The sequence below is a fragment of the Dendropsophus ebraccatus genome, chromosome 2 (assembly GCF_027789765.1).
Source record: "Dendropsophus ebraccatus isolate aDenEbr1 chromosome 2, aDenEbr1.pat, whole genome shotgun sequence".
Lineage (NCBI taxonomy): Eukaryota > Metazoa > Chordata > Amphibia > Anura > Hylidae > Dendropsophus > Dendropsophus ebraccatus.
Window position 1 is genome coordinate 197,734,643 of NC_091455.1, and position 21,523 is coordinate 197,756,165.

The window sequence follows — 21,523 nt, forward strand, 5'->3', positions numbered from 1 at the left end:
AAAAAAAAAAGGATTCCCTTATTTTAGCAACATTTGTAGTGCAAAGCATCTTTAGATGTGTCCTTACTTACTTTTCCTCGTAGATCACCCACAATGTGTCACAAGAGGTCTGGCTTAGAACAAAATCAAGATTTCACCATACTGTCTACAGATATAAGCAATACATGTCTATGTGTCTATAACCGTTCAGAGACTATAATGCAAGGTGATGAAGGTGCGTTACAAATATCAATTAACCTGTTCCTGCAAAAAGGACATACAGTTACGTCCATAGATGAAACGGACACAGAAGCTGTTCCAGTGCCATTCACAGCAGGTCCAAGCTATCAATGGCAGCCGTGCACCCACGACAATTATTGGGGTCAGAACCCCATTCTGATCCCGACAGTTAACCCTATAGATGCTGCGGTCAGGGCCCAAATGCCCAGTTGCCACTACTCACCATCTTGACACATTGAAGGGTCTACTTACAGACTTTGTCTGTAGGTTTATCCAGCCCTTTCGAAGGGTAGCATAAACTGGTGACAGAGAAGCTGAACAGAATGATGTATCACTTACATTGTTCTGTGCAGCTGATTTTGAGATGTCCTCCTGAATAACATAGACAATAAATAGTCCTCTCCATTATGCGCATGAGCCCAGTAGTCCTTGATATTCATGAGAAGCAGAAAATTCCGTCCTCCGGCTGCTGATTGGCAGTTATCTATCCATGATGACTGTCAATCAGTAGCTGGAGGGCGGGGTAGGGGTGTGGCAAGAATCCTATTCTCCTGCATATTAGGAGAACAGCTGAACATAAAGACGTAAGTAATACACTGATCTGTTTCAGCATTTCTGTCACTAGTTCAACTGCTTTTTGCCTTTAAAAAAAAAAAAAAAAAGGTTTTGCCCGTCAAACATGGTGTTCCCTGCTGCCACATCTGTCCATGTCAGCAAACCTCCCTTCTCTGGACAGTGCCCAATAAAGACAGAGGTGGCGTCAGGGAGTACCGTGCAGGATTGCAAAGATGGAGATGACTTCCTCTGAGTCATATAGCAACTGATAAGTCCTGGAAGGCATAAATTTTATTTTTATTTTATAAAAAAAAAATTTTAAATTGTGTAATTTTCATCTAGAGTACCCCTTTATTTTCCACTTTTATAAATAGATAGAGCAAAGTTGAAATATCTTTCATTTTGTGCACCACGATAAGTTGGCTGTAGTCCAGCGGAAAACCAATGATAACATCCTCATTGTGACATCACAAAAAGTCTTCACTAAACTACAACTACCAGCTCTGCTATATCTATATATACAATCACCATTTGCAGAATGCAACCAGCTGCTAGTTGTCTATGCGTGAGCCCGCCCAGAGGAGGAGGCTGAGCGGCGGTACCAATTTCCTTGTTCTGATAGTCAGACATACGCCATATTGCAGTTCTGAACAAAATGTTGGCAGGACTGAAACCATAGCTGATTGGAAGTAGACCAGGCAGACAATCTCCGCTCTGCAGAAATGCGATCTTCCATGCTGTTAATTACAGGAATTTAATTAAAATTCTGCTTGTTTAATAAACAACTAGCTCTCGCCTGAATAGAGGATCCTCCTTAATGTACAATATTTTCTTCCTAATGTCAAACGCTTCTCCTTATACAACATGTTATAGACCGTGCCGTGGAGGACAAATAGGTGACTGGTCCTCGGCGCGGAGTCATTCATCATCCATTAGATCTACGCCGAATGTCATATTTTGCAGATACTTTAATTAGCTTCTATGATCTTTTTTTTCTCCCTATTTATTTTGTACCTTGAAGGATTAGTCTGGGAGCGGCGCTCTAGTCGCTGACATAATAATTAGCTCAATAACAATATTTGCATACTAATTGGCTCATTTTCAGCTCCATATCATAGAAACACAATATTAGACACGTGTTAGACAATTTCCGACTTTTCCCCTTACATACAAATTATAGATGACGTAAGATCAAACTCCATTATTTGCAGATATTGGTTTTATGGACTCGCTAAATTAAAGCCTATATAAGGTATTAAAAATAGATAAAAAGTTGTCTATTGAGATTTTGTTCAGACCATATTGCAGCTCCATATGGCTATAATGCTTCACCACAGTAGCCTATAGGGCAGGGATGGGGAACCTTTGGCACTCCAGCTGTTGCACAACTGCAATGCCCATCATGCCAAAGCTTTGGCGGTCCAAACATAATGGAAATTGTAATTTTGCAACAACTGGAGGGCCAAAGGTTCACTATCCTTGCTATAGGGCTTTTTCGAAACTTTGTGTGATCCCATATTTCTATGGCTGTATAACTGAGGCACTCTCATCTAGTATCAGTATTGCTTTTAACGGAGAATACCTCCAAAAAATAGTGTCATTTAGTACAAATGTACCATAATAAGACACAGGAAGCACCTATAGCTCTTTGAATTAGGACAAAAAGTGCAATCTGAGACTACAGCTCAGCCACAGCTTCGAATATGACAGAACTGTAGTACCGGAAACAGCCACATGCATATAATCGGCACTGTGAGGATAACTTTAGAGAAAGAGCCATCTCCCCTTGGGTTTGCTTATTGGTGGTTCATTAGGGGTGGTCCTCCTTAACTATTGATTTAAAAAAAAAAAAAAAAAAAAGGAAAATCCCTTTAAATACTTAGCTATGTTTCACAATGAGTGTCTCAGGTTTTAAAGGGAACCTGTCACCCCCCGTACCGGGGTGAAGGCCACCAGACCCCCCGCTAGAGACACTTATACTTACCCATTCTCTCCAAGTCCAGTGCCTGGAGCCGGTCCCGGGACGGAGATATCCCCGGTTGAAGCCCGGCACGCGCGCGCTGCAGAGGTGGGTCTGACGCCCATAGAGAATGAATGGCTTCATTCATTCTCTATGGGCGTCGGACTCATCTCTGGAGCACGCGCTCCAGGCTTCCGACGGAGATATCTCCGTCCCGGGACCGGCTCCAGGTGTGGGACTTGGAGAGAAGGGGTAAGTATAAGGGTCTCTAACGGGGGGTTGGGCGGCCTTCACCCCGAGACGGGTGGTGACAGGTCTCCTTTAAGGTTTTTGACTTGGTTAGCATGAATTGAAGTATACTAGAAGATGGTGAGGGACACTTATGTATATGGAGATAGGGGTGAGGGTATACGGTATGCCTAAGGTGCACAAAGGTAACGCACTCACCTGATCAGGTTGTACACAGGGCACAACACCTAGTAGAGTGGAGGAGAGAAGAGTTTTTTTCCACGATCTTTGTCGAATAAAGATTTAGGATTGCAAATATGGTGCTGCCCTCTAGATAAAACTTCATAGACATTTCATGGTACAGAAATAACGCATTATTTGTTTGCCATCAAACGTCCATGACTCTTCATACTGAGTGTATCCCCTTATCTGTGATCGGAAGTCTTTATTTTCTTTTGTTGTTCATCTATTTACCCAAGGGGCATGTCCATTGGGGCTTCCACCACATTGGGGTCATGGGTAGCCTCTACAACTCTCTACCAAAACTAGTTATGACTTGATATATGGGTAGTATGTATGCTACTCCCCTTTGGGACCACCACTTCTCAAGAACACTGTAAGCCCATGATCCTATCCAGCGGAAAGGCTGCATCGGCCTTCAATCTATTGTTTAATTTTCTCTGTGTGTTACAGGTTTATGGATGACTGTGTCTGACGATTTACATCATGTTCCCGTCAGAGGGTAGAAAAAAATTTGGCCTGATCTTGTAATTTCATTTTCCGTGTCCCGCCATAGTGTACAATAAGCCCATTACATACTTGTTCAAACAAATTGATCTGCTTTTAATTACAAGTTAATGCTTTCCTGGCGTTTTATTTTATTGAAGTGATCAGAACATAACCCACGATAGATAAGTTTGTTGGCGCTGGCAGGAAAACTATGCTAAAATACAGTATTTATTGCCGAGCGCTGTGTTCCCTTTTATGAAGGATAAAAGGAACATCAAACAGCTAAAGCCTTATCAAAGCCACGCTGCAAAGCTGCACATTGAGTCTCTTCTTCTTGCAGCTGAGACTAGAAGCATAATATTAGGAACAGGCGTTGTGTATATGTTCTACGGGGATAAATTGTAGCTCAAAGGTTGTAAAAATAATTTCAAAAAGTTTGGACAAAGTTTTCTTTGCCTATGATTCTAACCATGAAGGCTGTGTATACTTTTTCCAACCAATTTTCTAGTTGCCTTAATATACAATGCTTATGCAGCACTTTTACAGACCTATGTGTCGCCATGGTTATAGACTACAAACACTGTGTGTAGTCTGAAGTCTTGCTCCCTTCCATCTCCTGTCTCTTCTTTGCTCTGTAGCTTAAGGCTTGGCAAGACAAGGGGGAAGAGTAAGTAGAGAAACACATGACTGCAAGATAAAGAGCCAGTGCTGTGATTGCCTATGTGTTGCCATAGTTACAGACTACAAACACTGCGTGTAGTCTGAAGTCTTGCTCCCTTTCAACTGTGTCTTCTTCTGTCTGTAGCTTACCGGCGTGGCAAGAAAAGGGGGCAGAGTAAGTAGAGCAATATGTGACTGCAAGATAAAGAGACAGTGCTAAGATGATGGATTTTCTAGGGTGCCAATAAGGAGGGGCACAATATTTTCACAACTGTAGAAAAGTTTTAGATATAGATGAGTGAGCTTCAAAATTAAAATTCAGAGGTTTTGCTGTGAATTGGCATCTGTTTCAATATGGATATGATAGCAGCTCTGGAGTCTGCCTGTACAATATATTATGGAGTGTTAATCAATACACAAACTACGCTAACCTGTGTGCCAGTGTACAGAAGCAGGAACTTTGAAAGAGGTGTCCCTACTGCTGTACATACTTGTGTGGCACCATATTCTACGGACATACAGAAAATTGGTACAGAAGCAGGGATTCCTATTGAAAACAGGAGTCCCTGCTCTGATACATACTAAGAAGTAAGGTGTACACTATATGCCTTGTTGTTCAGCACCCTGTAAGTGTCCTACAATTATCCTTGTTCAAGTTGTCAGCTGCACAGTAACATTGATACTGGTCTGCTGACAGATAAGCGAACCTTGAGCACGCTTAGGTTTGTCCAAACCGGTGGCTAAAGAAGCTGGATACAGCCCTAGGAATGCCTCAAAAACATGAATACAGTCATAGACCATAGGCTGTATCCATGTTTTCCAGAACTCCCTAGGGCTGCATCCAACTTCTTCAGCCACCGGTAATGAAATGCCACATGCTCGGGTTCGGAGCATGTACAAGGTTTGCTCATCAGCACCCACCTTTGACACTGCCAGTATGTACAGATGCAGGGACTCCTGTCTTGGACAGGAGTTCTTGCTCCTGCACAATTTTCCAGAAATCAATTAGAAATTTGGATTCGGATGGATCCTTTATATTTCTGTTGGTCTTACCTTCTTCTTGGAGTGGGTTTGGCCATCAGTATAAGGTGTATCAAGCTCTCCCGATGATGGAGGTGGACATAAAGGTCGGGCATGATGGAACATTACTGCCCATTACTATCCATGTTTTCCAGGGTGGCATTCAACTTCTGCAGCTGCGGTGAATTATGTGCTGATGGCTTGGGTTCGGCAACTTTTGGCAAAGTTTGATATACTGTAGATCCACTCAATTCTCAGAAAGAGATCTCTGGCTTCGGTTTGCTTCTCCCCTCACCATAGAGAGCACAGGGACGTTGGGCAGTGCCAAACGTTCCTGTATATGGGGAGGATGGGAGAGGTAACTGAGAGTCATTGAAGGTAGATGCCTACATTAGACTTCAACACCGGAACAGAACACTGACAATGTTGCTCATGTTAAAAACAGAAAAATTATCTCCAAAAACTCAAAGTCTTAGCAACTTTTTGAATAGTATACCGACACATCCCTCCGAGAGGTTTTGATAATATCAAGGAAAGCGTGTGGTTTTCTGTGATTAGCCCGATTTAAGCCATAAAGTTCTATGCATAGTATACGGATGTGTCTTTTTTGAGAAAGAAAAAAAAATCCTCCTCTGGGCTTGTACGAATGTATTATTTCTGGGAAAGTACTTTCATTTTGTCATAAGAAACCGAAGCAAAAAGAAAAAAATGTAATTATTTTCTTTTTACCATTTTTCTCAGAGATAAAACAAGAACAAGGATTAAGAAGACTAACCTGAGTGCATTTAAATACCGGGCCGGCTGTTAGTGATAAAGGCTTTCATACTACTCCCAGCTGCAAAGACTGGTTTATAAAGTTCTGTAATATGCAGCTATTCTGATCTACTATAGATTAAGAGAGTGGCATTTAAGCCTTCTTACAAGTCAAAACTATTTGAAAATGCACTGGTTTCTCATAGGAAGCAAGTGAACAGGTTGAAATAAATTATATTCATATATTGCTTAAAACGAATGTACCATCAGGTACATCTCTTTGGATTTTCTACATTAACGGATCCGCGCTGGCGCGGGGATGTCGGTGGTTAGTTACTTTTTTTGAACTGCCACCCAGTTCCCGCACAAGGCACCGGTCTATTCCCGAGCACTTACCTGCCCCGAAGCAATGGGGGTAGGCCCACCCAGTGCTTTGGGCGGGCCGGTGCTTGGGAATAGATCGGCGCCGTGTGCAGGAACTGGGCAGCGGTTCAGAAAAGGACTCTGCCACTGGCATCACCACGTTGGCACCGATCCGTTAATGTTAAAAAAAAAAAAAAAACTAAGCAATGTACCTGATGGTAGATTCGCTTTAAAGTAAAAATTGCCATTTTGATAGATTAGCTTTTTTTTTTTAACTAGTGTTGAGCAGACTTGACAAACTGGGTTTGGCAACATTCTCGGAGCTACTGGAGAAGTTGTCTGCCGTCCCATTGGCTTCCAGGGGGGCATATGACTATATTCATGGACTCCCTAGGGCAGATGCCAGGAGTCAAATGCCAAGCGTTTGAGTTTGAAGAACATTGCAAAACCCAACCAGTTCGGCAAGTTCACTCAACACTATTCATGACCCCTTAAAGTGGTCATCTAGTGTAGACTCACACTGTTAGTTGGTGCCTCCACTGGAGAGTACATTAGTAGTTCTTCATTTTTAATTATTCTGGACTATGCATAGAGTAAAATTTATTAAAACCAAAGAAGAACCTTATGGATCCCATAATCAGTTAATGGACTATGTTGAAATGCACTTAAATCTATTACATAGCTGTGAACTAAAGTCGAAGAACAAATGTCAACCAAGTTTTAGAAAATGGAGACAGTTTACAGTATTATTCAGGATAATAAATGACTACAAACACCCCAAAAATATGTTCAAACTGTGCAAACTTCATTTTCTTGTGGTGGTGCAATAGGAAAATCAAAAACTTGTCTGCAGGTTCTCTTGTAGATTACAACTGATTCCTCTGAGTCATAGGCTAAAATTTTTTGACAAGTTGCCGGAACGACAAGTGATTTGGAAGGTCCCTGTTGGTTTCTCCCCAACCAACAGGCCATAATTGATAGATCACTTCCTAAAACCAAACAGAAGCCACCGAAAACTGCCTCTTTGAATAGTTCTGGAAGCATAAAAAAATGACAGATCCCAGGAGCACTGTTAGGAGCACTTCCGCGTTTTCCACCCCCCCCCCCTTCTAATGACAATCGTTGGAGGGGGTGGGCTGGATGATACGGCAGTGCACCTAACGGTGCTCCGGAGTGGAGTTTACCGAGACTAACAGCACGGAACCAACGCCGAGGAAGAAGATAAGGCACATACCTTCCTCCTCAGTGTTCCTGGTGCTATGGGGGGCTATCAGCAGGGTAGGTTGTAAGTTGGAGTTGTAAAACCAGATCCAAGGTAAGGACAGGAGTGGTGCTGTTTCTGGAATGAAACGGGCATGTTTTTCTAAGAGTGGGCAATCCCTTTAACTCGGCAACATGTAATGCTAGCAGTTTCCTGCAGAACTAGACACAAGCAGTACAAAAAAGTTAAGAAAATACAACAGAAAGAAAATTGCCTTCCCCTTGAATGCTGACCGAGTGTGACGACGGAAAAACTTTTTCCTTTCATATATGTGTAACTAAGTAAGTAACTAATCTGCAGGATCCTGATTCGCTTTCCCCAATGTGGACATTGACATCAGGTCTAAGTGAAGGCCCGTCTAGACACTGCCAATAAAAGTCTGTTATCAGATGCTAAGCCGAAAATTCATGAAGCTTTGTGGCTCCGGAATCAATGTGTTTTTTCAAGATATATGATAAAATAAACCTTTAAGATGATCTCTTTTGGTGCTGGCGAAGGAGATTTGGCCGTCTCCATTTACTTTATCTTTGTTTTGCCAAGCGGCTTTCTTTAATAGGAATATTTGTCAGCGGTAATAAAATATGGTATGACCTTCCAGTTTAATAAACCGTAAAAACTGTCCATAACTTCTATAAGGACGGAGGGGGAGAGACAATAATTTCCGAAAATTGTTTACTTAAAAGAGACGGCAATAGAAAAAGTGATTTGTATTGTTGACTGTCGGTGCTCAGCATTTTTACGAAATCCATTTTCCCTCATCTTTCATAAGGCTTCGTAAATATGCGGCCATCCGGCGGCTCCTCGCCCTGCGCCTCTCGTCCTTTACTCATTCATCTATGTATTTCTGTTCCTCTTAGAAAATATTTTGCTGAACTATAACCTGCATTAGGAGCAGGATCATTACATACAGTTACGGCCATTCATCTCTAGGACAGTCTTTCACCCTGAATAGTTTTTTTTGTTGCAGAGCCTGGTGGTTATTGAGATATCTTCAAAAGGATATGCCATTCATGTTATTTCCTATGGGTAACAGGGGCAGGACTAGTCTTGAATGATTCCTTCCTCGTTGGTCACTAATAAAGATGAGCATGCTTGAGTACAGTCGTTTAGCATTTGGATTCAGGTGGCTGGCGAAGTTGGATGCAGCCCTAGGCAATCCTAGAAAACATTGATACAGCCTATGGCTTATGGCTGTATCCATGTTTTCCTGGACTCCCTAGGGCTGAATCCAACTCCCTCAGCCACCGGTAATCAAATGCTGAATGATCAAACTCTCTAGTCCCTAACTTTTACCATGCATGGTTGACTCATAGGTGTAGTTATATGAAGGGCACTTTGCCTTGGCAAAGATAAAGGGCTACGGCAAAAAAACTAATTTGTGCCCCGAAGAAATTATCGATGTGACCCCATAGAACATAAATGCTTCCATCGCCCTTGGCACCTTCCTATGCAATGGTCTTCTGGGTTTGCCCATTGACACGACCCTGGAGAAAATCATTCATTGTGGAAAAACCAAAGACTACCCACAAGGATGGGTCCTCTTTTGGGGTGTCCGTGTTCTTGGGATCGGTGGGATCAGCTTGTTATCCCTATACTATGCATAGGGGATAACAGATGAGAATTCCCCTTTAACGGAACATCAGAAATCATAAGGTCCGGAGACTACCGTCAGATATGATAGATGCATCTAATTCCTTCGGCATGTAGAATATTTATTTTATGCTTTTCCAAGAAAGATTACGTCAATAATGTGGTATGGAATGGGAATTAGAAAAAGACCTCATGATCCAAGACACTGTAACATTTCTGACATTCCAGAAAAAAATCTAAACAAAATGTTCTTGCATAAAATGTTCCCTCCATCCCACCTTATAATGAAGAGTTAAGTATCGGAAAAGTTGTGAAACAGTTGCAATGTCTGCTTTAGCACACGCAAATCTTCAAAACGAAAACTGTGACTCTTTACGGTACGACTGTTTGCCTGCATTGTGGTATACCCTAAAGCCCAGTTCACACATGCCAGATTTTCCACATATTTCCACCCATATTTTAAAGTAGAAGTCCAGTGCGGGGCAAAAAATCAGGGGCAGGGGCTAATATGCTTACTTCTATGCACGGCCTCATAGAGCTCCCTGACCCCGCTGGCTATCGTCTTCTCCCGGGTTCTGGGTACATCACGACCCAGGTTCAACAACACAGACAGGTGGGATTTAGCCGTTCAACCAATTAATCACTTCAACGGTGTCCCACCCTAGTCACTGACTGGCTCAGTGGGGCAACCGTCAACCGGGTTGTGACATAGCCATCGTCGTCCAGGAGCAGGATGCCACAGTGTGCAGGCAACAGAACAGGTCAATTTGACTTTTTTCTTATGTTCCCCCACTTCCAGCCCAATATTTTTCCCTCCCCTTTAAGCAAAGCAGCACTGTGATGTCACCTTGGTGCTTGGCTCTTATAAGAAGCCTTAGAACATGACTGGAGATTTTAACCAGGAAACTCTTCAGAAGGAGATAGCTGCTTATGGGTTGTCCAGGAGAGAGTAGGGTGTTGGCTGACTGTATAGAGTTCTGTTGCTATGGGACCAAAGGGGTAATGTTTTTTCCTTGAGGAAAGCATCATAAAAACATATGGGAAGTTATAGGCAGTTCATGCTATAGGAATTCTTGGAAGAAGGATGTGTAAAGCAGCATTCTAATGCCCCCTTCTGGTGGTAGCTTTCCCTTCAAGTCAGTTTTTGACTCGGATAAGAAGGTGGCATAACAGAGGTCATTTGCATATTCTTCCCAGAATTCCAAGTGAAGCTTGAACGGACTATAAATCATCCCATGACTTTATGACGCACTCCTTGAAGAGAAATATTACCCCTTTAACTGTACTGTGGAAGATGGTCTGCTATAAAAAAAAATATGTTGCATGTCTCTCTGAATGCCAATGAGGCTACACCACGTGTACATATCAGAGTTCAATTTTATTATTCCAGATGAAGGATTCCTACAATTGTATCCAATCTAGACAATCCTCTGTGAGCTAAATAGGTCAGCACACAATGTTCTTCCTGGTGAGCTCACAGAAGATTATCTACGAGAACTATTAGCGTGATATATTCTTAAAGAGTACCTATCATTAGAGATGAGGGAACTGGGCCGAGGTGCGGGTTTGTGCGAATCCGAACTATCAGCATTTGATTCCCGCTGTCCCCCCGTTCCATGGGGAAGGTGGAGACAGCCCAAGTCCCACCTGGAAAACAGGGATACATCATTTGACCTAGGCTGTATTCCTGTTTTCCAGGTGGGACTCAGGCTGTCTCCACCTTCCCCATGGAACGTGAAGACAGCGGGATTCACACACGGATGTTCACACACCGTCAAAGCTGATTTTATTAGATGTTTATATTTTTACCTACATTTTTTGCTTTTTTTAAAAAACGATATTGAATTAAAATCCACATATCCTGTCATAAAGCTTGTGGTCTGCCTAATATCACATGGCTAGTCTTGATAAAACTAGATATTAACATTTAGGTCTTTGAACCTAAACGGACCTGCACAGCTGTGTTATTGTCCCCTGATGAAACTGGTTTTTGGCAAAACATGTTGGGGAGGCAATGTTTGAGATGTTGTAGTTGGAAATCAGGTTGGTTGGATGTCCAGATGCCAACTTACTAATAATTAAGTGCATTTGTACCAGTTACAGTATTATGACATATTACATGATAACTGCAACCACATTTTTTGCACATTAAGGCCCCCTGCACACATCCATAAAATTTACGGTACCTGGATTTCTTATGTTGAAATCTGGGCAAATTTTGGAGTTTGGTGTTATTTTCCGTTTATGCAGATCACCATGCTGGATCAATAATGGCTTATTTTATTAATTCAGACAATTCCACACAATGCAATAACATGTTTTTTTTTTTGTTGTTCTTGTTATTTTTTATTCATGTTTTTTATTTTAAAAATTGGGAAAAGGGGGTGATTTAAACCTTAAATATGGAAGTGTTTTTTGTACTTTTAAAAACTTTAAAAAGGGTTCCTGACAGTAAACCTTTAAAGCGACTCTGTAAACACAATATGACCCCCCCCCCCAAACCTTTTGTACCTTCGGATAGCTGCTTTTAATCCAAGATCTGTCCTGGGGTACGTTTGGCAGGTGATGCAGTTATTGTCCTAAAAAACTACTTTTAAACCGGCAGCCCTGTGTCTAATGGCCGGGGATTAGATTGTGTATACATTAGGCTGGCACACCCGCTCTGTCCCTCCTCCCCGCCCTCCTAATCATTAGGAATGCTCCAGGCAGATTGTCTCCTATTAATCACCTGTGTCAGCACGGCACATGGGCTAGACCGTAGAGGCACCTGTGCAATGTTCAGACAGGAGAAAATGTTCCAGTGGCATTCCTAATGATGAAAAGGGTGGGGAGGAGGGAGGGGTGGTGCAAAGTTAGGGCACAGATATTCTAAGCCACGCCCGTTGGGCTCAGGGCTGCAAGTTTAAAAGTTGTTTTTTAGGACAATAACTGCATCACCTGCCGAACGCACCCCAGGACAGATCTTGGATTAAAAGCAGCTATCCGAAGGAACAAGTGGTTTGGGGGGGACAGATTGTGGGTACAGAGTCGCTTTAAGACTGTGAGAGTCTAATATAAGATTGTATATCCCTTTAAGCTAGCACTGGCTTCTGAATAATAAAGATATATATATATTTTTTAATACGTCAAAAGCCGTGTGCAGGTTGTATACAGGCTGCTGTAAGCAGTTTTCATGGATATTAAAAAATGATATACTACCTGCTCTTCCTGGGAGAAGACATTGAATAACAGTATGTAATTCTCACTAATCCGGGATGTTCAGGAAAACTTACATTGGAATGAATTACATGTCAGGCATTAAAAAAAAAAAAAAAAAAAAAAAAAAGCATAAAAACAAGCAGCAGTTAATTAAACCCTAAGGGTCCTGTGCATCATGCGCTTGTCTTGGTTTCCAGTATTTTCTTCTAGATCTTTCTAGCTTTAACATCAAAGCGTGTTTGTTTTGTATCGCGTGTTTATTATATAATATTTCAGAATTAGTTATTCCTTTTTTTTTACTACTTTAGCTTTGAGGCTCCCAGGTTTCATTGGTATCACTGGTAACATCTCCAGCTTTCCCCCCAGGTGGTTGCAGCTGCTGGTTAGGCCTGGTTTCTCAGGGTCATAAGCAATGCTTTGAATGGGGTGCGTGCGGTAAGAAGAAGATAAAAAGCGTAATCCGCAGTCTCTTCGCCCTTTACTTGTCACACTTGAAAGTAAAAACGCATCAGCAGAAATAGAGAAGCTTTAAATCTATCATTTTGCATTTGAATCAATAGTTTGCATCTTGAACCGATACCTGAAATAAATAGATGTATTACATTAAAGGGGATCTAACCTGCTCATAGCTCCCTATTGCGCATGGGATACTGAGGATCTTTCTCACCCCGCACCCTCGGCGCCGTTCCCATGCAGTTTTAGGCTATGTTCACACAACGTATATTTGATGGCAAGAAAGAGTTTCTTTCATACTACAATAATATGCATTAAAGTCAATGGGACAATTGCCATTGTTTTTACACGATGCATTCAACAACGGCCATTGTTCTCAATCAATTCATTGAACAATGGCCGTTGTTCAATACATTGACCTCACTGCAGTATGAAAAGAACAGCCGTTGTTTTATTGAAAACAATGGCCGTTCTTGTCATAAAATATACATTGTGTGATCATAGCCTTAATGTAGTGCTCTATCTGGTAAGGCTGTTTGGAGCAATGCCCCGCCCCCTAGGGTGCCGATCTGCCCCGCCCCCTAGGGTGCCGATCTGCCCCACCCCCCAGGGTGGGGCAGCCCTGGCCCAGCCCTGAAGCCAGCCCTGGCCCAGCACAGCATTCATTGACTTAATGGGCCCCCCAGGAGCAGGGGGCCCGCATTTCCCAGGTGCTGATGCCACCTAGGAGGCCCACTACAGACATGTGCCTTGCTGAGCTGACACTTTAGAGTCCGAGCCTGGCAGGGCCCCTCTATTGGGCCTCTGTGCAGCTGAACAGGCTGCACAAGTGATATGTCCGCCCCTGGTGTGAACATAGCTTAAAACTGCATGGAATTATGCCAAGGATGAAAGTAAGAGACATAACTTCCTTCTCAGCGCCCTGTGAGCCATAGGGAGCTATCAACAGGTTAGATTCGTCTAATCTGCTAATACTTTCCCTTTAAATAAGTTATCCAGGATTAGAAAAACATAGCTGCTTTCTTCCACTCTTGTACTTACTTCAGTTTTACAGCTTAGTTCTATTGAAGTGAATGTAGCTGAGTTGTAATACCACACACAACCTTAGGACATGGGTGGCGCTGTTTTTGGAAGGAGGCAGCTGTGTTATTGTAATCCTAGATGAAGAGAAAATCCCACTAGGACCAGCAGGACCATAAAAAATTCTTCTTGGAAAATTAGCAGTGGAAATCCCCTCCCCTCTATGATGCGGCTCCATTGATTCTAATAGAACCGCATCATAGAGGGGAGGGAATCTCTTCCCATTGGGGGCTGGCCGGCCCGCCTCCTGTGCTTCAGCCGCGGCCTGGTACCTGTACACAAGAATTGGACCGCGGTTCAAAAAACAGACCGTGGCATCGGTGCCGTTCTATACATGGGTTATATTAAACCTGATGGTACATTCGCTTTAAATTCAGAAGAAGCCTTTCTCAAGCACTTGCACCCTTCTGAATTTAAATGATATTGTTAAGTGATATTGGTATTCTCTTTCAAATCAATTAGTGTCAGAAAGGTATATAGATCGCGCCGAGATTTAAACATCTCAAGTCTTCCAGTACTTATCAGCTGCTGGATGTCCTGCAGGAAATGGTATATTCTTTCCAGTCTCTGCTGCCACCTCTGTCTCTGTGACGGGAACTGTGAAGAGCAGGAGAGGTTTTCTTTTGTTACTGCTCTGGACAGTTCCTGACATGGACAGAGGTGGCAGCAAAAAGCACTGTGTCAGAAAAAATACACAACTTCCTGCAGGACATACAGCAGCTGATATGTACTAGAATACTTTTTTCCTCCTATAGAAGTAATGTACAAATCTGTATAACTTTCGGACACATTAGTTGAATAATAATAATAAAAAAAAATCTCCAAAGTACCCCTTCAAGTTTGATTATATATATGTATTGTAGGGATCTTCCCGGGGGATGGTGTGTTAGGACACAGTTCAGGCAGCAAACTTGGACTTAAAGAGAACCAATCACGGCCAAATGTTTTTTTTTTTTTATTGCTCCATTTAATAAGGTTTCATTTTTTATCAATTTTTGTAAATATAATTAATCAGTTTTTTTGCCGGGGTTTTAATATATTTGCATTTCCTTTCACTGTCGCGCGCCGGCTCTTTTCAAAAGAGCCGGCGCGCGACAGGAAACTCCCGGCATGCCGAGCAGCGGGAAGGGCTCCCATGAGCCTTTGCCCGCCGCTCTGTAAATACACAGTGATCCCGCGCTATACAGTGCGAGATCGCTGTGTATAAATGTCCTAACTGACAGTTTAGTTTATCTCTAAAGATACAGACTGCCTTTGCAGTCTGTATCTTATATTTTACCTAATCCATCCTAGCGGCGCACTAAGGCCGGGCGCGGCCATCTTGGTTATGTCCCTTGCGTTCCAATGGTGCGTTCCACCATCGGGCCGCAAGTGACGTCATCAAGATGGCGCCCGGCTTTACAGCACCGCTACAGAGGACTGGGTAAAGTATAAGATACAGACTGCAAAGGCAGTCTGTATCTTCACAAAATTTATTACTGAAGATACAGACTGTTTTTGCAGTCTGTATCTTATACTTTACCCAGTCCTCTGTAGCGGTGCAGTAAAGCCGGGCGCCATCTTGATGACGTCACTTGCTGTCCGACGGTGGAACGCACCATTGGAACGCAAGGGACATAATCAAGATGGCCGCGCCCAGCCTTACTGCGCCGCTAGGATGAATTAGGTAAATTAGAAAGATACAGACTGCAAAGACAGTCTGTATGTTCAGAGATAGGCTTAGGGAGAGAGGAACTTTTACAACAGGGACAGTTAAATTTAGGTGATTGGTCCTCTTTAAAAACAGCTTTGGTGTTTATTTGTAGCATAAACGGTCCAGCAACATAAATACAGCAACACCGTGCATTGATAATAAAACAAAACAAAAAGGTCTTGCCCGTCTGGGCACTTACTAACACAGGTCACCTAACTGTCACTTCCATAGGCGGTATCGTGGAGTGTGAATAGGCCCCAGCAGTGATAGAACTCCTTGCTCCCAGGAAACACAGCATGCAGGCTGTTCACCCTGGCTGAGAGCAATCTCCTCTAGCTCTGTGGAGCTTTTACCCTGCCGCAGGCTTAACAAGGCACACCTGCCTGCAACACCCGAACTGGACCGGGGGAGGGGAATGGCAGGTCCCACTACCAACCTACCCACCATTCCAGTAAATCCAGGCCCGGAACATGGAAAAAACCCTCAGCAGCATAATACTGCTGAGTGACAGATCTCACCTGGATTCACCATCTCACCATATGCCTTAGCCTGGGTGAGATGTACCTCCCCTCAAATACTTCTCCAGTGACATGTCTACAGTATATATATATATATATATATATATATATATATATTTATTTATTCCAATGTATAGGTATACAGAGGTATACGGAGCCTAAACTCATCATAGCCAAGCTTATCTTGGAAGCAATTTTGACATTTATAGAAAGTATCATTATGAGAAAGAGATAAGATTTTTCCCAATCAGCAATGCAGCCACTACACAATACATCCCAGTATACGTCCCCATTATATTCCGCCTGTATCATGGCTGTATGCTTATACTTAGGAAACAGACATCAATAAGCAGTGTTATTATCCTCATAGGCGATAAGGCAATTGCAGCAGGATGGGTCATTGTCTCTCTCCGCACTTCGTATCGAGCAGAAATCTCATTAGAGGAGAAAAGCTTAAATAAAGCCGAGATTGTTACATTGCGAACTCTTCATTGTGGCCCTGAGCGTTTCTCAGGTTCTCAGATGTGCGACCTCTCTGTGCGGAGGTAAAAGGTAATTCACTATCGCTTGTTGCTATCGTCTCAGGTGTAATGACTGTCTTTCCATTAAGCCGCTCACACTTGTTATGATTTCCAGGATACATCAGCTTCCCGGGGCAGAAAACACATTCCGAAGTGACCCCTCGAACATCAGGAGATATATATATATATATATATATATATATATATATATATCAAATGCTAATATAATATAAATATATAATATCCTTCAATTATTAATGAAATGGTAGTGTCCATGACCAGTTCACATTTGCGTGTCATTTGAAGGGGTACTTAGGAGGGGAAAAAAAAAAATTAGTTGGAGTCAGGAAGTTATATAGATTTGTAAATGTCCTCCATTAACAAATCTCAGTCTTTACAGCAATTATCAGCTGTTGAATCTCCTGCAGGAATCGGTGTGTTCTTTCCAGTCTGACACAGTGCTCTCTGCTGCCACCTCTGTCCATGTCAGGAACTGTCTAGAGCAATAGCTCATAGAAAAACTTTACTGCTTTGGACAGTTTCTGACATGGACAGAGGTGGCAGCAGAGAGCACTGTGTCAGACTGGAAAGAATACACCACTCCCTGCACGACATATAGCAGCTTATAAGTACTGGAACTTTTGATTTTTTTTCTTTTTTAATATCAAAGCTATTTACAAATCCATATAACTTTCTGATACCAGTTAATTTGAAAACAATCCTTAGCCCCCAGTATTATTGGAGTCTTTCCTGTCCATGCATACACAGATTTTACAAAGATTATCCAAACATCAAAAATTTGTTGTGTTGCTGTAGAGGGAGACCAGAAGTAAAAGACATGCTGACCTACCTGGGTCCTCTGCAGCTGTGAAGTCTTCTGGTTCCCAGCTTGTGACTTTTAGGAACAGCACCTCTCTTTTCCTCAGGTCGGGTGTGGTATTGCCGCTCAGTTCCATTGAAATGAATGGAGATAAAATGTAATACCACACACAACCTGAGGGCAGGGGTGGCGCTGTTTTTGCAAGAAGGTAGTTTTTGTTGTTTGTTTTTTTTTCTTATGCTGGATAGCCCTTTTTTTTGTATTCTGTAGCATCTACAATGTTAAAGGTAATCTTATTTAGATAGCACTTTTCTATATATATGGATGTTATAATCCAGGTCTCCCGCTTTAAACTCTACCAGCCAAAACAGAGAGCCACTCTTATCTTGGCAAAATGATTTGTCTGAGAAGATTGAAATTCTCCAGAATTAGCCCATCGACAATGTTGTTTCTGCACAAACAGCAGCGCCTTTCTCTAATCTTATACAGTCCCTAGAAGTAAATGTTGCTTTCGACTTTTATAGAGCAAGAAATTGGTCAAACTTGACGGTTTTCATTTCCTAGTTTAAAATTATTATTATTGTAACATTAAATTCCACTTAATGTTGCGATTTGCTTTTAAATTATAAGGTCGGGCCCGGATTATTACCGGTTTAACTCACAAAACAACAGCTTATTCTCACAGGGACAGGGAGTTGTTAAAGGGGAACTATCTAACCTGCTGATATGTCTCTATTGCACAGGAGGCACTGAGGAGGAAGGTATGTCTGTTACTTTTATCCTCAGCACCATTCCCATTAACTCCATGGTATGGTAAGTAAGTTAGATCACTGCTATCCCACTCAACATGTTTGAAAGACAAACGACGCAACGATCAGCCGACATGTACGATGTCGGCTGATCGTTGCCTTATATTTCACTGGACGATTATCGTCCGTAACGACCGATATCGGTCGAATACAGCCGATAATCGTTCCGTGGAATAGGGCCTTAAGAGACATGTTTTTTTTCCTCTGCACCTCCTGCGCAATAGGAAGCTATCAGCAGATCAGATTTGTCACTTTGCTGTGCAGACTGGGACATGATTAGCAGAGTCCTCTTATTATTATTATTAGTTAATAATATAATGATATATAATTAGAGATGGGCGAACCGGGTTTGAATCTGAACCCGAACGTTCGGCATTTGATTAGCTGGGGCTGCTGAACTTGGATAAAGCTCTACGGTTGTCTGGAAAACATGGATACAGCCAATGACTATATCCATGATTTCCACATAGCCTTAGGGCTTTATGCAACTTCAGCAGCCACCGCTAATCAAATGCCAAAAGTTCGGGTTCGGATGGACTCGAGCATGCTCCAGGTTCGCTCATCTCTATATATAATGATAGATGATGGCTGTGTTGCACTTTCTGGAGTTTGCCATAGTCTATGAATCTATCACCTACGAGTCTTTTTGCTGATGGAAACTAGATAAAAACAGTTTATTTTTATTGATTGTAGATTTTTTAATCTGTTTTTTTTTTTGTCTATGAACCTGATTGTTACTTATCAGCTAGATATGTGATTTACAGCAGCCTGATGGACATAGATGCAAATAACCCAGTTGGAGAGTGTTGTGGGCATGCTCTGTGACCTGGACAGAAGTCTCTGTGCAGGAAAGGAGGGGGTGATCAATTTTAAGGTGTTACCTTTCATTGTCGTAATTAGAAAACTGCAGATAACTCAACGGGAGAATGTTGTGGTCATGCTCTGTGACCTGGAAAGAGGCCACTGTGCAGAAAAGGAGAGAGGCGAATTAATTTAATTTTGCTTGTGATGATAATGAGAAAACTCCTGAGAAGTGACCTCTATAAATACAAAGTCAGATGACCTAAATACAGGTAGTGACTTTAAAAATTTGAAAAATATGAAAAACTTCAAAATATTATAAATGTTACATAAACAGGAGGCCATTTTTTTAGTGATCCCCCTTTTAAGTGGTTTTACCTTTTAACCATTTCCCCTCCTTGACTCTCCAGGGCAGCTTCGAAATCGGTTCCCTCTGTATTACAGATTATTTCACTGTCTATAACGTTAGTCTTGATGTTCTCGGTTAGATTCGTCCCAAGTCCCATAAAGCATTAAATGTTTTTCTACTTGTTTTCTGATCAGTATCACTGCGCCGCGGTGTGAATTGGTGTCGTCCGTCTGTGTGTGAGATACATAGCTTTCAAATTCCGAATATAATATCTCACCTCTAGCATCAAATAATTCTTTCTGGTAGAAGAAGATAGAAGTTCAAAATGTTTCCATCCCCAGATGGCTGGGAGGCGGATGGGGACGTAATACTAATACTGGAGCTTAACACACATTACTTCCCTTTTGTTAACCCCGTTACATCTGTATGTGATAAGGAACAGGTCGCCATAGACAGCATCATTATTTCTCTATATAATCTGTTAGTATTCTGTGGGTGCTCAGGTGGCGATACACCCTCAATAACTAACTATGTAAGGCTATGTTCACTCTACGTATATTTTCATAAAGCTATGGCCGTTGTTGATGATTGCAACAACAGCCGTGATTAATACGAAAATATATGTTACATTGCCGTCTATGGAATCCCGGCCGGAGTGTATACACATAGTATACACTCAGGCCGGGATCCCTAGCAGCGCCGCGAGAAACTGACATGACAGTTTTCTGCAGCCGCTATTAAATAAATAGCGCCCGCATCAGCGGCATAAAAGATCAATTTTGATCTTTTCTGAGACGGGCAGGGTAATGGAATGGTCGATTTCTTACGAGGTCTGAACTTGGCCTAGTAGTGTAACAGATAATATCATGTATTACATCACTGATTCACTGATGACATCACTCATGATATTACCCATGGCATCACTGATAATGTCATGTATGATATTATCAATGATGTAGTTACTGATTACATTATTGATGACATCACACATGGCATATTTGATGCCATCACTGGTGACATAATCACTGCCATGACTGCCGATGACATAAACGACGACATCACCGATGAGGTTATCGACGACAACTCTGTTGATATCATTGTTTACATCATCAATGACATCATCGACAACATCACTAATGACATCATAGACGACATCCCCGATGACATCAATAGCATGACCGACAACATCAGTGTTGACATCATCAACAGCATTACCAATGACAACACTGATGACATAATTGACAACATTACTGATCACATCATCAGCGACATCACTATGACCTAATTGGCTACATGACTGATGACATCATCAACAACATCACTAATGACATTATCAACAACATCATCATTGATGTTCGGCCGTTATACCCTTTACATTTTTCGTTCTAATTTTTGTGTAATTCATCCCTTTAAGGTATATTTAAAAAAAATCTGAACGAAAAATAGGTTTCTGCAAGACGCATGTGTTTTGCAGATACCTATAACATTCTTTCATTCTAATTTTTGTATATTTGAACCTAAATTCGTAACTTACAGTGCAAAAAATTTGGTTCCTTTTTGCAAAATTCTTAACAAACCTGCTCCAAGATGTCGGTCGCACAATTTAATACAAAAAATAAAAAAAAGTTCCTATGCTAACTTGTCTGTGCTTCCCAGGTCTCCTCCTACAAGTCCCATTGTCCCTCGTTGATTGCAGTTGCCCTCACTTCCTGACCTCCCACTTAGCCAATCATTGACTACAGCGCTGTCCCACATCAGTCAATGATTGGCCGAGCAGGCTCTCACTCTCAAGAGGAGAGTGACAGCCTCCTCAGCCAATCAATGGCTGGATACAACGGGACAGCATCATGGCCAGTGATTGACATGAGCACCGGACTTAACCTCAAGGTTCGACGACCAACCAAACTAAACTTTTTTTAAAAAGTTTGCTCATCTCTACTCTT

General features: G+C 42.0%; 1 protein-coding gene across 1 annotated transcript in view; it reads left to right on the forward strand.

The window, feature by feature from the left end:
• The window catches only part of PLXDC2 (plexin domain containing 2), a 317,756-nt gene that overhangs the window by 93,846 nt on the left and 202,387 nt on the right, over window positions 1–21,523 (forward strand). The window lies entirely within an intron of this gene.